This window comes from Synchiropus splendidus, chromosome 12, assembly GCF_027744825.2.
Source record: "Synchiropus splendidus isolate RoL2022-P1 chromosome 12, RoL_Sspl_1.0, whole genome shotgun sequence".
Taxonomy (NCBI): Eukaryota; Metazoa; Chordata; class Actinopteri; order Syngnathiformes; family Callionymidae; genus Synchiropus; species Synchiropus splendidus.
The window spans coordinates 5,714,037-5,726,968 of record NC_071345.1 but is presented as its reverse complement, the minus strand read 5'-3'; the positions used below and the strand labels follow the sequence as shown (position 1 = coordinate 5,726,968).

At 41.5% G+C, this 12,932-nt stretch overlaps 1 protein-coding gene across 1 annotated transcript in view; it reads right to left on the bottom strand.

Moving 5' to 3' along the window:
• opn5 (opsin 5) overlaps window positions 1-5,039 on the bottom strand; it is a 33,477-nt gene extending 28,438 nt beyond the window's left edge. The window contains exon 1 of the mRNA XM_053881170.1: window positions 4,894-5,039. The gene's annotated coding sequence lies outside the window, so the exon portion shown is untranslated. The remainder of the gene's footprint in view (window positions 1-4,893) is intronic.
• Between the last annotated feature and the right edge of the window lie 7,893 nt (window positions 5,040-12,932).

Sequence of the window (12,932 nt, the reverse complement as noted above, 5' to 3'; positions counted from 1 at the left end):
GGGTTTGACTGGAACGTCTGTCAGTTGACAGGAAATGGAATAAATGGATGCTGAATTAGCAATTTGGACGGAGAAATGTGCTGTTGCTTGCTCATTCGAAAATAGAGAGGTGAAGAAGAATCGGCAGTAACAGGTGAAGCTGTAAACAGATGGTGTTGCTTTGAGTCTTCAGAGCTGCTGATGACACTTCAGCTGCTACACCAACGTGTTATTACGCAAGGAGATACTGGTGAACTTGTGACTGTAATTTAAAGAAGGAGAAAGTGTGTGAAACTGCTGTTTAGTCGTGAAGTGTAGATCATGACAGCGTATTTGTAAGATAGATGAGGTTTCATGAATCAGTGTGCTGATGTTCAGAGGCCACCAGAGGGCGCTGTCTGCTGTAAAATGTTTGGACTTGAACAACTAATTCAATGAAACCTCACATCATTTCTAAACCAAGAGCGCCATCTAGTGGCCTCTGAAAATTAGGACACTGTTTCATCAACTCTACAATACTGTTTCATGATACCTCATCCACTCATCACTGGTGTAGGGCCTGGGCCTTTCAAGTCTTGGTCTTGGTCACGACTCGGTCTTGGGTGAGGTGGTCTCAATTACAAGACTATCACATAATGATGGGTTGATAAGGTTTCATGAAACCTTATTTCAGGGTTTCATGAAACAGCATCCTCATTTTCAGAGGCCAGTAGATGGCGCCCTTTGTTTAGAAATGATGTGAGGTTTCATTGAATTAGTCCAAACATTTTACAGCAGACAGCGCCCTCTGGTGGCCTCTGAAAATCAGGACACTGTTTCATGGAACCTCATCATTCTTGAGATCCTGTGTCATGAAATTTCATCGACCCATCGCTACTGTCATCGGGTCGGGAGGAACATGCATAAACTTGAAAGCAGACAAACAAATTTCAATAGAATTCATTTGGTCTCACAATGGCAAACTCCTCCTTCGTGTCCAGGTCTTGACTCCAACTTGCGCCCTCAAAGTCTTAGTCTAACTTGGTCATGGCATGCCCTGGTCTTAACTTGGCCTCAAGTTAGGTAGTCTGTCTCTGACACTAGTCACCAGGCAACGTCTGACTTGAAAACCACCTCACAGTTTCAGCCCTTTAACTTCCCTGCTGAGGAAATAATGGATGGAAATGTTAAGCACCTAAACCAATAACTGGAGATCTGGCCATATATATATTTTGTATTTCAGTTATTTGGAAAATGAAGAATTCAAATGTTATGTCTTCACTCTAGTTTCTCACAGCAGTTGCAGATCAAATGCCACGTTAATTAGAAAAGCTTCACACAGCCACCAAACACCAGCTCCTGAAGAAGCAGTGGACAGTAAACAACATGCATCCCTCACAACATCCTCGATGCTCCCTGTAATTGGCTTCTCCATCAGCTGACCAGACGCGCTGGGCCACTTTTCTCTGCCTGATGCTAGATGAATTGATTTCTGAGCACAATATGAATAAGACACGTCAGAGGCGCTGTCAAAGACTGGACACGACAGGACTTAAGTGATGCATCTTCACAACACTCTTGAGTCTCTGAGGGATTTAAATAGTCTTCAGTGGAAGCAAAAAAGGCTCAACAAACTCTCACATATATATATATATATATATATATATATATATATATATATATATATATATATATATATATAAAAAAGAGAAACAGCTGTGATTTACACATGTGGCAGCCATGTTGCTAACCACTGCAACTGCAAGTGTTTCGGGATAACAAAGTGCTCATGCTGTGAAAAATATGTACAAGTGCTTTAAGAAATGTCATGAAATACTTAAATAATAAAACAATCTTAATATCTGAGTGATGCTTGGCACGCTGCCGTAGTTAGGATATAAGTAACCGGATCACTACCTTCGGATTAATGTGTCGGTTACGAACAGGTGTCGTGCCCACAGGTGACCAACCGCTAAAACGTCAACCCTAGTAACAGTTAAGGGGCGGCGTCACTATCTAAAAATAGCACCTAATCTATTTGCTGTTAACATTTGTGTCGTGTTAAATTGCGTTTTTTTGGGGTTTTATTTATCAAAATTTGGTGTGAAAGGTCTGTGTCCTTTGATGTGGCCTTTGTGAAATGGCCCCATAAGTTGGACATTTTGGGTCACAATGGTCACGTTTTACTGTGCATTGTGTCAAGAGAACGATGATGTCACAACTAGGCGACTCATGAGCCTGTCGTGACTAATTTAGCTATCCCATTGTGGGAAGAATAAAGGAAGTCTAAGCTAGTTCTAAGGAAAATAAGACGTTGGTTTTAGCAAAGAATCTGGCGATAAGATACGTGACCAGTGTGGGCGCAACAACGCAATATACAGCAGTGCAATATTGTAGGTATTGATATATATATATATATATATATATATATATATATATATATATATACGGAGAGAGAGATATTCTTATATATATACAGTATATACTGTATTTATATATATGTATATATATATATATATATATATACAGACGGCTCAATTTAACCCCCAAATACAGCTGGCAGAGCAGCCTGTCAGACACCAGTGGCCTCTATGTGACGTGACTCATTTCCGCTCTTAGTTAACTATGATATTTAAACATAAACATATAATGATGTTGGAGAAAAACTCCACTAGTAGATTTCATCTTGAAACAGTTTCAAGAGAGACTGCAGCGTGTCCAACACATGGAAGAGAATGACCCCACCCCACCCCCAACCTGAACAGAACACAGCCAATCGAGTGGTGATCTAACAGAGAGAGGAGGAAGCAGAGGGACCTTGACTAACGCTAGATATTATGACGTTTCCTTTGGGATTTTCCTGTTAAAAACACGCTGGAAACCACCATAACCAAGTCCACCTCTATGTTGTGCCCGATGTTAGTAGCTTGTTTTGATGTTTCCACTTGGTTTTGAATGTATTTGATCACGTAAGAGTTCATCTTTAACAAAGACGATTATTCTGTATTGAAGAGTTATTGCTAGACTTAGACTTAGACTTAGACTAGACTTTATTGATCCCTTTGGGGTGACTCCCTCCAGGAAATTCACAGTTCCAGCAGCAATAGAGGCAAGAAAGGGCATGTGGTCAGGAAGAGCATCACACAGAAAAAAAATAAAAATAAACTAGATTAATATTGTATTATTGTTATTATTAGTGTATTATTACGTATCACACAATATCGATTGTGCGTATCGATATTTTCACATGGCTATGGTAAGAAACAAATGTGCGATCTGACTTAATGCACTTTGCTATGACTCCTATACTCCTTTATCATCTCGTACTTTCCTGTTTCCATTTGGTCCCTGCTTCCACTCAATTCATCAGCAGGTGTTGTTGGACACAGCAAAACTTCTGGGATTCATTTGCAGCAGCAAAACTCAAAATAGCGACTGTCCTCAAGTTTTAATGAAAAAGTTTCCGCAGACAGAACTGCGAATCATCATTTAAATGAAAACGGTGGAACCTGTAGACGTGAGTTCACATGGTAATCCAGACTTTACGCTGTGAGTATTTTAAATCAAGCATGCCGACATGCACAAACATTTACTCCAAACACTCTTTTGAAGTCGGGAAACTGCATTCATTACGTCAATGAAACTGCCTTTGGAAATCCTTTGAGAAAATCTTCGTCCACATTCTGATTCAAAGCGAGATTCATGTCTGTCCAAGCGATAAAAAGGAAAATCCGAATAAGAGAATACTTTGTTGCTGGATGTTTTGAGACAAATCAAAGAGAAGAGTTGAAGGCGTCTGGAGTTCACGCAGAAGGCGGTCGCTGTTTTCCCAGTCTCAAAGAAAGACCACCTTTTTCCAAGTTTATTTTGACTGCAGACAGTCAGACAAACCAACACGGGCAGAAACATAACCTCCTCCATTGAGATCAGAGGTTGACAGATAAAGTCATCATTGATGGAAGGCTACAATTTAAAAACGTGAAGATTCAAACTGAAAATGTCCAATAATTTCTGTCTCCACCATCTAGTCACAAGTTCCTCTGCAACTTGCTGCTGGAACATCGGCTGTGTGGGAATAAAGATACAGATGTAATTGCTCATTCAATTCCCAGACGCTTTAAACCCGAAGGGCGCAAACATAATTAGTTTCTTATTTTTACTCTTCAGCTGCCTGAGAAGCTATGTTCATAAGTGCAGGTCCAACATGAGAGCCGCTTCATTGCCAGCAAGAATTCAATTGTTTTTCTTCAGAAAACCTCCCTGAAAGCGTCAATACACAATCAGAAATTGGTAAATAATGGAGAGTTTAACTTGAACCATGAACCAGTCTGTTTTCGGATTGTGGGAGGAAAACAGAGTGTGCACGCAGACTGTTATCAAATCTTCGTAGACGCTCTAAATACTTCAAATAAATGGACTAAACACAGCTAATTTGAATTTTTAAGGTGATTTAAACCTATTAAAATGTTTGTTTCTTTCATGACTAAATAATGTCAACGGTCATTAAATCTTTGTTGACGCGCTACATACTTCAAATAAATGGACTAAACACAGCTAATTTGAACTTTGAAGGTGATTTAAATCCATTAAAATGTTTTTTTTTCATGACTAAATAATGTATCATATTTAATTTAGTGCGTATTAAATCTTACTGTCTTTTTTTTATATAAATTAAACAACACCAAGTGGAGCAGTAAATTCGGGTCATCCATGTAAAAGAAAAGAAATTAAAAATAAAATATAATATGTAGATAAAAAAAAGCTGTATGGTTTCCCCGGACAGTATGTCAATATTTTCTTTCTCAGAATGTTGAGGTTTGTGGTGCATTTTGCGGTTCCGAGGCAAAAACTGGGAGCAACACCTTCCTCAATGTTTATCAGTGACACGCGCGATATGACCGTCGCAGTTCACCGCCGTCAACTCGGATCACCAACCTTCAGTCTTCAGCCATCCCGACGGAGTTTACTCCAAACTGGTCCGAGGAGAGCGACCAACAGATGTCTGAGAGTTAAACCGAATGAAGCTGTGTCTCAGTCAGAAAGCGTCTTAAAGTCCCGGCAGCGACAGAACAGGCGCCTCCTTAGTTCGCAGCATCAACTCAGATCCGTCTGCGAACAGTCGGTGCGTTATAAACGGCGTCTGGCCACAGGAGCGCGGACCGCGCCTTCAAAATAAAAGCCTCCTTCAAATCGAATATCAAATCTTCGAAATGCAGAGGATGTGCGAAATGGAAAGGACCACGCATTTGTTTAGCGTAAAATTAAATTTTTCATTAAATTGTTCCATTTTAGAAGGAAGGATGAATAGATCTATACTGAAAGTGGTATACCTCCGTTTTTTAAAAATGAAGCTTAATTCAAAACAGAATTATAGTGCATTTGTACATAACCATTATCCGCCAATATATTTTGTTTATTGTGTGTGTGTTGCTTAAATGAGTTACAGAACCCTACTGCCACCCGCTGTTCAAGTCATTTCTTTTATAATTTGTTTGATATTTCAAATGCTAAAAATAATAGTAATGATGATAGTGTATATGGAGGTCAGGCAGGGCAATAATATTGGGTGGAAATGACTGGCTCGGGCGAATTTTTCAAAGGTAGACAAGACCATCCGAGATGACTGGGGCTAATTTCATAGCAAATATAAATGACTCTAAATGTTAAGCCAATATAACAGAAAAAAATTTCACAGTGAGTTTCTGATTTATAGAGGGTTGAGGACTTTGTTACAATGAAATATAGCCACATATATATATATATATATATATATATATATATATATATATATATATATATATATATATATATATATATATATATATATGCTTTTGTGTAGCGTGGACAGGAGGAGATTCTGTTTTATAAGGAAGGATGAGTAGATCTATACTGAAAGTGGTTCAGCCATTAAAGCACAATAGGGCTAGTCACAGCAAATCCAGGTTTTTTAACCTCCCCTCTTTTAAAATGAAGCTTTATTCAAAACACAATTATAGTGCATTTATGCGTAATTATTAGCCGCTAATATATTTAGTTTATTGTGTGCGTGTTGCTGAAATGAGTTACAGAACGATAATTTTAATTTATTTAAAATCAATGATATTTCAAATGCTAAAAATGATAATAATGATAACAATGAAGGTCATGCAGGGCAATAATATTGGGTGGAAATGACCGAATCTTTCAAGGGTAGACAAGACCATCCGAGATGACTCGGGCTAATTTCAGAAAAACTTCAAATCCAAACCATCATTTCAGAAGATCAACGACTCACCCAGTGCTCGAGTGAGGGCGGCCAGATGGTTTGGACAAGTCAAGAGGAGAGACGGAGAATGGATGTTGGCGATGAAAGGACCAGGTATACGAAGGAGAGAGAGACGCCTGTTGACAAGGTCAGGTGTGACTGGAGAGGATGACCACGTCCTGTGTAGCAACAACAGCTAAACAAAGAAGGGATCAACCTTATTTGAATCATTTGATCCTCATGAAAGATTATATCAGATCATATCTTTGCTCATATGAGTCTCCAGGAATTGGACACGCAACCATGAAATCCCCGAGTGGTTCACACAAACGTTCTGTGTTAAGGAATTTCCTGTGCCCCATTTAAGAGCAAAGAACAAGAGATGATCTTTTCCCTCGGCAGCAGAAAGCTGCTCCTCGGCAGCTTAACAAAGTGATGCGCTCACATGATGAACCGCAGATTCATTCCTCCCTGCACTCGCAGGCTGGACTTTCCGACAACACCCGGGTGGATTTGTGCTGGAGATGCAGCTATTGTCGTGGATGAATGTGTGTGACTCGTGGGCCGTGATGATGGGAACATGCCATACAAAAGACGGCCAGGCTTTTCTCATTTCTACAGACTTTATTGACTACTTTATCTGCTTTAGAATTGATCTCTGACCAGGTGTTAGCATGTGAGGTCAGTGTTCTCTCGACTTGATCCTTCGCTCAGAGGCGCCCAGTCCGGCTCCGATGCGCGTCGCCGCGCTCACTGTATTCCCCTTTCAAGATAAGCAAGTGCTGAGTCAGCATTTTTGTTGTACAACAGCAAAAAAAAAAAGAATTAGCACCTCAAGTGTGACTAAAACAGCGACAAAACAGACGCCAGGACCCATATGTTCTATTTATGTTGCGCACTGTTTGTGTCTGATCGCACCTCGTGCTGCGAAGTGCGATCGACCAGGTTGAGAATCGACTGTCATCACCGCGGTTCTTAAAGCAGCTGATCAAAGAGAAGTTGACTTTTTTATAGCCGCCATGTCAGGGAGGGCAATTGTGTTGCTATGGAAACAAAAATATGTGCATTGGGTCTCATGTTAAACCAGATGTGACGGTTCTTTACTCACCTACTGCTCAGCTTTCATGGTGGGAGTGTGGATCATATTTCCCTTGGTTTGGAGCTTGAAATGGCTTCATGAAACTATCTAGAGGTGAGGTTTCATGAAACAGTGTCCTGATCTTCAGAGGCCACCAGAGGGCGCTGGAAAATGTTTGGACTTGAACAACTAATTCAATGAAACCTCACATCATGTCTAAACCAAGAGCGCCATCTAGTGGCCTCAGAAAACTAGGACACTTTTTCATCAACCCTGCAATACTGTTTCATGAAACCTCATCGACCCATCACAGGCACACACACACACCCCATCTGTATGGTGAATTATAGTCCACATTAGTCCTTCACTGGCCTTGGAGCGTTTGTGCCGAGGTTTTCCCGAGCCTTCACTCGAGGTAAACATGCTGGGCGACCTTGTAAAGACGTCATATGACCATCCCACTTCAGACACCAATTGTCAGATGCGAGGAAGCGAGATCAGTGGGACGGAAAGAGAAACATCCATCACTTCACTGGTTAGAGGAACTGCCACATTTGATTCCGTTACTCTGTACTAGTGACAGCTACATGAGGTTTCATGATACAGTTCTGAAAGGTTGATGGGTTTATGAAACAGTGTTTTGATTTTTAGAGGCCAGCAGAGGGCGCTGTCTGCTGGAAAATGTTTAGACTCACATAATTTCTAAACCAAGAGCGCCATCTAGTGACCTCTGAAAATTAGGACACTGTTTTAAAAACCCTATTATTCTCTATTGTTTCATGATACATCATTGACCCATTATAACTAGTTTAAGCAAGAAACTGAGTACCTACGGAAACTACAGCGGCGCTAGGTCCAGCAACATCTGTGTGGACTGCATGACGCTGCTGCAGGAGGAGAGCCTCATGAGGAGGGTGAGTCGGGTTCAAAAACAAAATCGAGTGCTTCACTTACTCGCTCTTCCATCAGCTCTTCTGGGTCCAAGAGACTGGTCAGACATGGAACATTGCTGGATCACTGAAGGATGCAGGAGGTGATGGTCGGTGGTGGAGGGGCGGAGGTACAGTGTAACACAGGTGAACGGTGTTACGGCAGGTGATGACAAGGACCGGAAGGAAACCAGGAAGCAGTCAGCGAAGTCCAGCCAAAGCTGGAGGTGCTGGGACGGCGGCATCACAGGGTTGAACTTTGCAGTAGAGTGTTGACTGAAGCAGCAGAACAGAGATGTTACACAGGACATGCTGAAGTCGCTTTGAGTTTCTGGAGCAAATGCTGCTTCTGTTAATTGTACCTCCAGGACAGGTGCCGATGTAATCGCACATGGCCCATGATGCAACAGCTCACCACACACAGCATGGTACGGTCACATGCAGAGAGTCGCCCGACTCAGGCTATAACTCCTTTAGGCTGCCGAGTCCAATTGTGTCATGTTCTCCTGGTTAACATGCAGCGGAGAGTAGGTCGAATAATTGAGGTATTATTATTGTTATCATTATGGGGAGATTATTGATGGAGTGTAAATGGAGTTCTTTGGTTTTACAGCGTGCATTAACTTACATGACCTAAATACAGGAGTAAAAACACTGAATATAAACATAAAAAAATGCATAAAATATGTATTTATTACACGAGTTATTGTTTTTGCATGATGTAATAGGCAGCAACAATTCATGGCTTAATAATGAAAATCACACGTGTGTACAGGGTGATGTTTTCAGATACTTTTTAAGCCTAAAATAATTCACATTACATTAAATAAAGTCATTCAATCTGAAAATGGTGAACTATATTGGAAAGAATTATTTAATAAATATAAATATAAATAAGAAACAAACGCGCATGATGATTAAAAATACAATAAAAAAACACATAAATCAACATAAATGTGATTAAAAATAATCAATAAAATAAACAAAATTTTAGGAATAATTGTGTATATAAGTACATGACAATCCTTGTTTCTCAGATTACTGCCAGAAGAATGATAAATAATGTCATGTTCATGCACAAATATATGTATAAGTGGGTCTCGGGTGACAGACAGGGTAATCCCAGGGCAGATTGAACAATCTTTCGCCTAAATCTCGAGGAAACAAAGAGACATAACTCGTAAGTCACTGTTGACTGTTGTATTTCCGGCAGGTGTTTGTGCCTCAAGGATGGAAGGAGTCGGGAAATGAAAACCCGGCAGGAGGTCGGACATGGAGCAGGACAAAGTGAGAACCGTGGTGAACGTCATTCTAGCATTTTAGATGAGTGCAGCCCATCGTTTACACGGTTGGAAACCTGCAGTGATAAGTCTTCATATGGAGAGGAAAAGAAAAAAAAGGTCAGTTGAGAAGGAGCTAATCCCGTATTGCCAATATCCAAAATGAAGGCAAGCGGATGAGGGAACACAAAGAGGATCCGGTGAGATTAAACACAGGGACACAGGGACACAGACGCCTCCTCTTGATTTGCTACGGATGATCAATGTTTCATTGTGTGTTGTCCATGTGCTGCAGTTGGGCACTCTGGTTTCCTCCCACCGTCCACAGGCAGAGAGAGGCTCACGACTGACTCGCGACTGGACCATGGCCGAGGATGAGAGGCGCGGCTCCATCCTTCAGAAACATAATATCACAGTGAAAATAAATCCTGTCATGTTTACCAAGGACAAGGAGCATTTTGAGTGGTTAGAAAAAAATGATTTCAAATTCTCATCCATCAAGTGAGCTCGCCACATTCAAGGCAGCGGAGCGGCATGATTGGAGAGGAAGCGCTGCCGATCCTGCAAGAGGCCGATAATTGTGCTTAGAATGGAAGGCCGGCGGGAGTCCAGCGACTATCGACTGTCATGGCGACTGGCCAACAATTGCACTCCTGCACGAGTCTTACGCCGCCTCTCCAATCACACCTGCCACGTGCGATAAGCGTCACGCTCTTCACACGTAAATGCCACGAACCCTATTCCCAGAACGCGTAGCCACACAGCTCACCTTGTGTGACCAACTGAAACCCATCATTACCTGCTGTTTACCTGGAATGTTATCAGAGGAGGAAAAAGGATCGGAAGCTTTTACATGTCCATGTCACAAATATAGAGATATTCTTTTTTCCTTTGAATCAGATCACGTCAACACAGAGAATAAACTGTTTCAGAGTCAACTCTGTATTATCGTCACCTCCAACATTCACCACCATCTCTCCTTTCACTTGCAAAAATAGGAACCAAACCAAAACTTCATTTGATGGTAATAACAATGTGAAACACCGCATGTGGATTATGAGTCCAGCATGACCTGGTTTTTAACTGTTCGCTGTCGTGTGTGCTTAGGATCCACGTAACAGCATGATGGAAAGCGGTGAATCACGAATTTGACCTTTAAACCAGGACTTCTGTTCACAAGCCTGCAGAACGTTAGCACCACACGCACTCACGCTGACACATGCTCGGAATTTACATTCGCAGATATTGGCCATCCCAAGGTTTCTCAGGTTGCTGCACTTGCTTGGCTGACCTTCTGTGCGGAGGAGCTCAGAGAGGTTGCAAAACAGATCGCACAGTGAGCAAAGCAAGGTGAGCGGCTGCTTGCAGAAGTCATGCTCTGGATTTGAGAGAGAAAAAAAAAACACGTCAAAGCTGAAGTTAGAAAACGGAAATTGAGTTTGGGTGTTTTGGTGACATCAAAGAAATCCGGGCAGCATTAGTCTGGAGAGGACACGTCCACTTGATCTTTCATCTGCACCAGCAATGAAAGAGACTGTCGGGAACGGAGTCAGACATTAGTGACGCTGGATCATCGTCAGATGTCCAGCACATTGTGTTTCAACATAGGAAACTAAGCGCTTCTCACGCTGCTGGTCCCATATTTATATTGATGAATTCTATGACCATGCAGGTCGAGATCAATAAAGTCAGTCAGTGACTTTATCTGACCACCGTCGACAAAAGCTGTGTGTTGCACACAGCCATCGTTTCAAACGCAAAAAAAATTAGTTTGCTCTCAATTTTTTTTTTGCAAAATACAAAAACTATAGTAGAAACTAAAATTCTTTTAACTGACAATAAACAGTAAAGTGAAATTAAAAAAACAAGGAGGATCAACAAAAGTAGGAAAATATAACAATCGCCAGAAAGAAAATAAAGTACAATAACAGAAGAAGAATCTCCACTCAGAACCGGTTAGCTTGGTGGCTAATGCTACACACCGACTTGGCGATCCTCAACGAAAGTCACCACAATCTAATAAGCTGTTTAGTTGAATAAATAAACACTCAATGAGAGCTCACTCTGGCGTCAACAGAATTCATCTGCTATTTTTGAACCGACACAGTTGCCAGTCGTCGCTTCCAACTTGGCCGACAAACCAGTCCTAATTCATGGAGAGCAAAGGAGGTAAACAAGAGAATGCAGGCAGGATGCGTCTCTCGGAGACAGTCTATGACAGACAGGTTCACAGAATACACACAAACAGCTTGATGGACTAATATGGCAATATGAGAAGGTGATCGGTTGCAGCCTGCCACCTCTTCAGGACCTGTATGTCTCCAGGACCCAGAGACGTGCAGGTGGGATCAGAGCCGACCCTTCTCACCCTGTACATGGTGTGTTTGTTCCTCTTCCCTCTGGCAGGAGGCTACGGTCCATCCAGACCAGAACCTCCCGTCACAGGAACAGCTTCTTCCCCTCGGCCGTCAGACTGTTGAATTCGTGAACAGCCTTTGTTTATTTATCTTATTTTTTATTTTCTGTCAGCACTTTCCTAGTTGGTGGGATCCCCACTGACCATGCAATAATAGTGATGGGCAGGTGAGGCTTATGTTTGGACTAATTCAATGAAACCTCACATCATTTCTAAACCAAGAGCGCCATCTAGTAGACTCTGAAAATTATGACACTGTTTCTTCAACCCTGCAATACTGTTTCATGGTACCTCATCCACCCGTCACTAGTTGTGGTGCTCACTGGTCGGCCAAAGTCAACAGTATATTTATCAGTACATGGGAAAAATGTATGAGACAGTTTCACAAAGGGAGACTGAAAGGTGAAGATCCAGGTCCTGAAGAAAGCTGCTGTATCTCAGATTTATTAAACCTGAACCAGAGAGTTAAATACAACAGAGAATGTCATCCTACAATCCTGCAACTCACGGCGACTCGATCTCATCCGAAGGCAAGTGTGGAATATCTTTGTAGGAATTAATGTGAGCAAAAACGACCAACAAACAGAAAAAAAACCCAAAAACAAGCCTGGAACGTAAATAAAGATATTTATTCTTTTTCTTTTTTTTTTTTATCCGAAAGAACCTCAGCTCATGCAAGTAATACACTTCTTGTAAACAAACAAACAAACAAAAAATCACCTGCAAGTGAATGTGCACAGATTTCTATTAAAGTCTGGAATGTACAACGTGTGAAAATAAAGCTGAATTATCCATTTAGCAAGACAAGCCCCGACCTTCCGTCCTCCTCTGCCCCCGGCTCCTTTGTCCCGCGTTACATAGATCTGTGCTCAGAGATGTTTGGATGTTAGGCACCAACACGCTTATTAAGGTCAGATGTCAACACTGAGGAACTAACAAAGCACTCCCGTGTTCCCCTCCACATTCATACACACAAAGCCTGAGGATGAATCGAAACAAACATTTTAAGACATCTGTGAGATTAAAA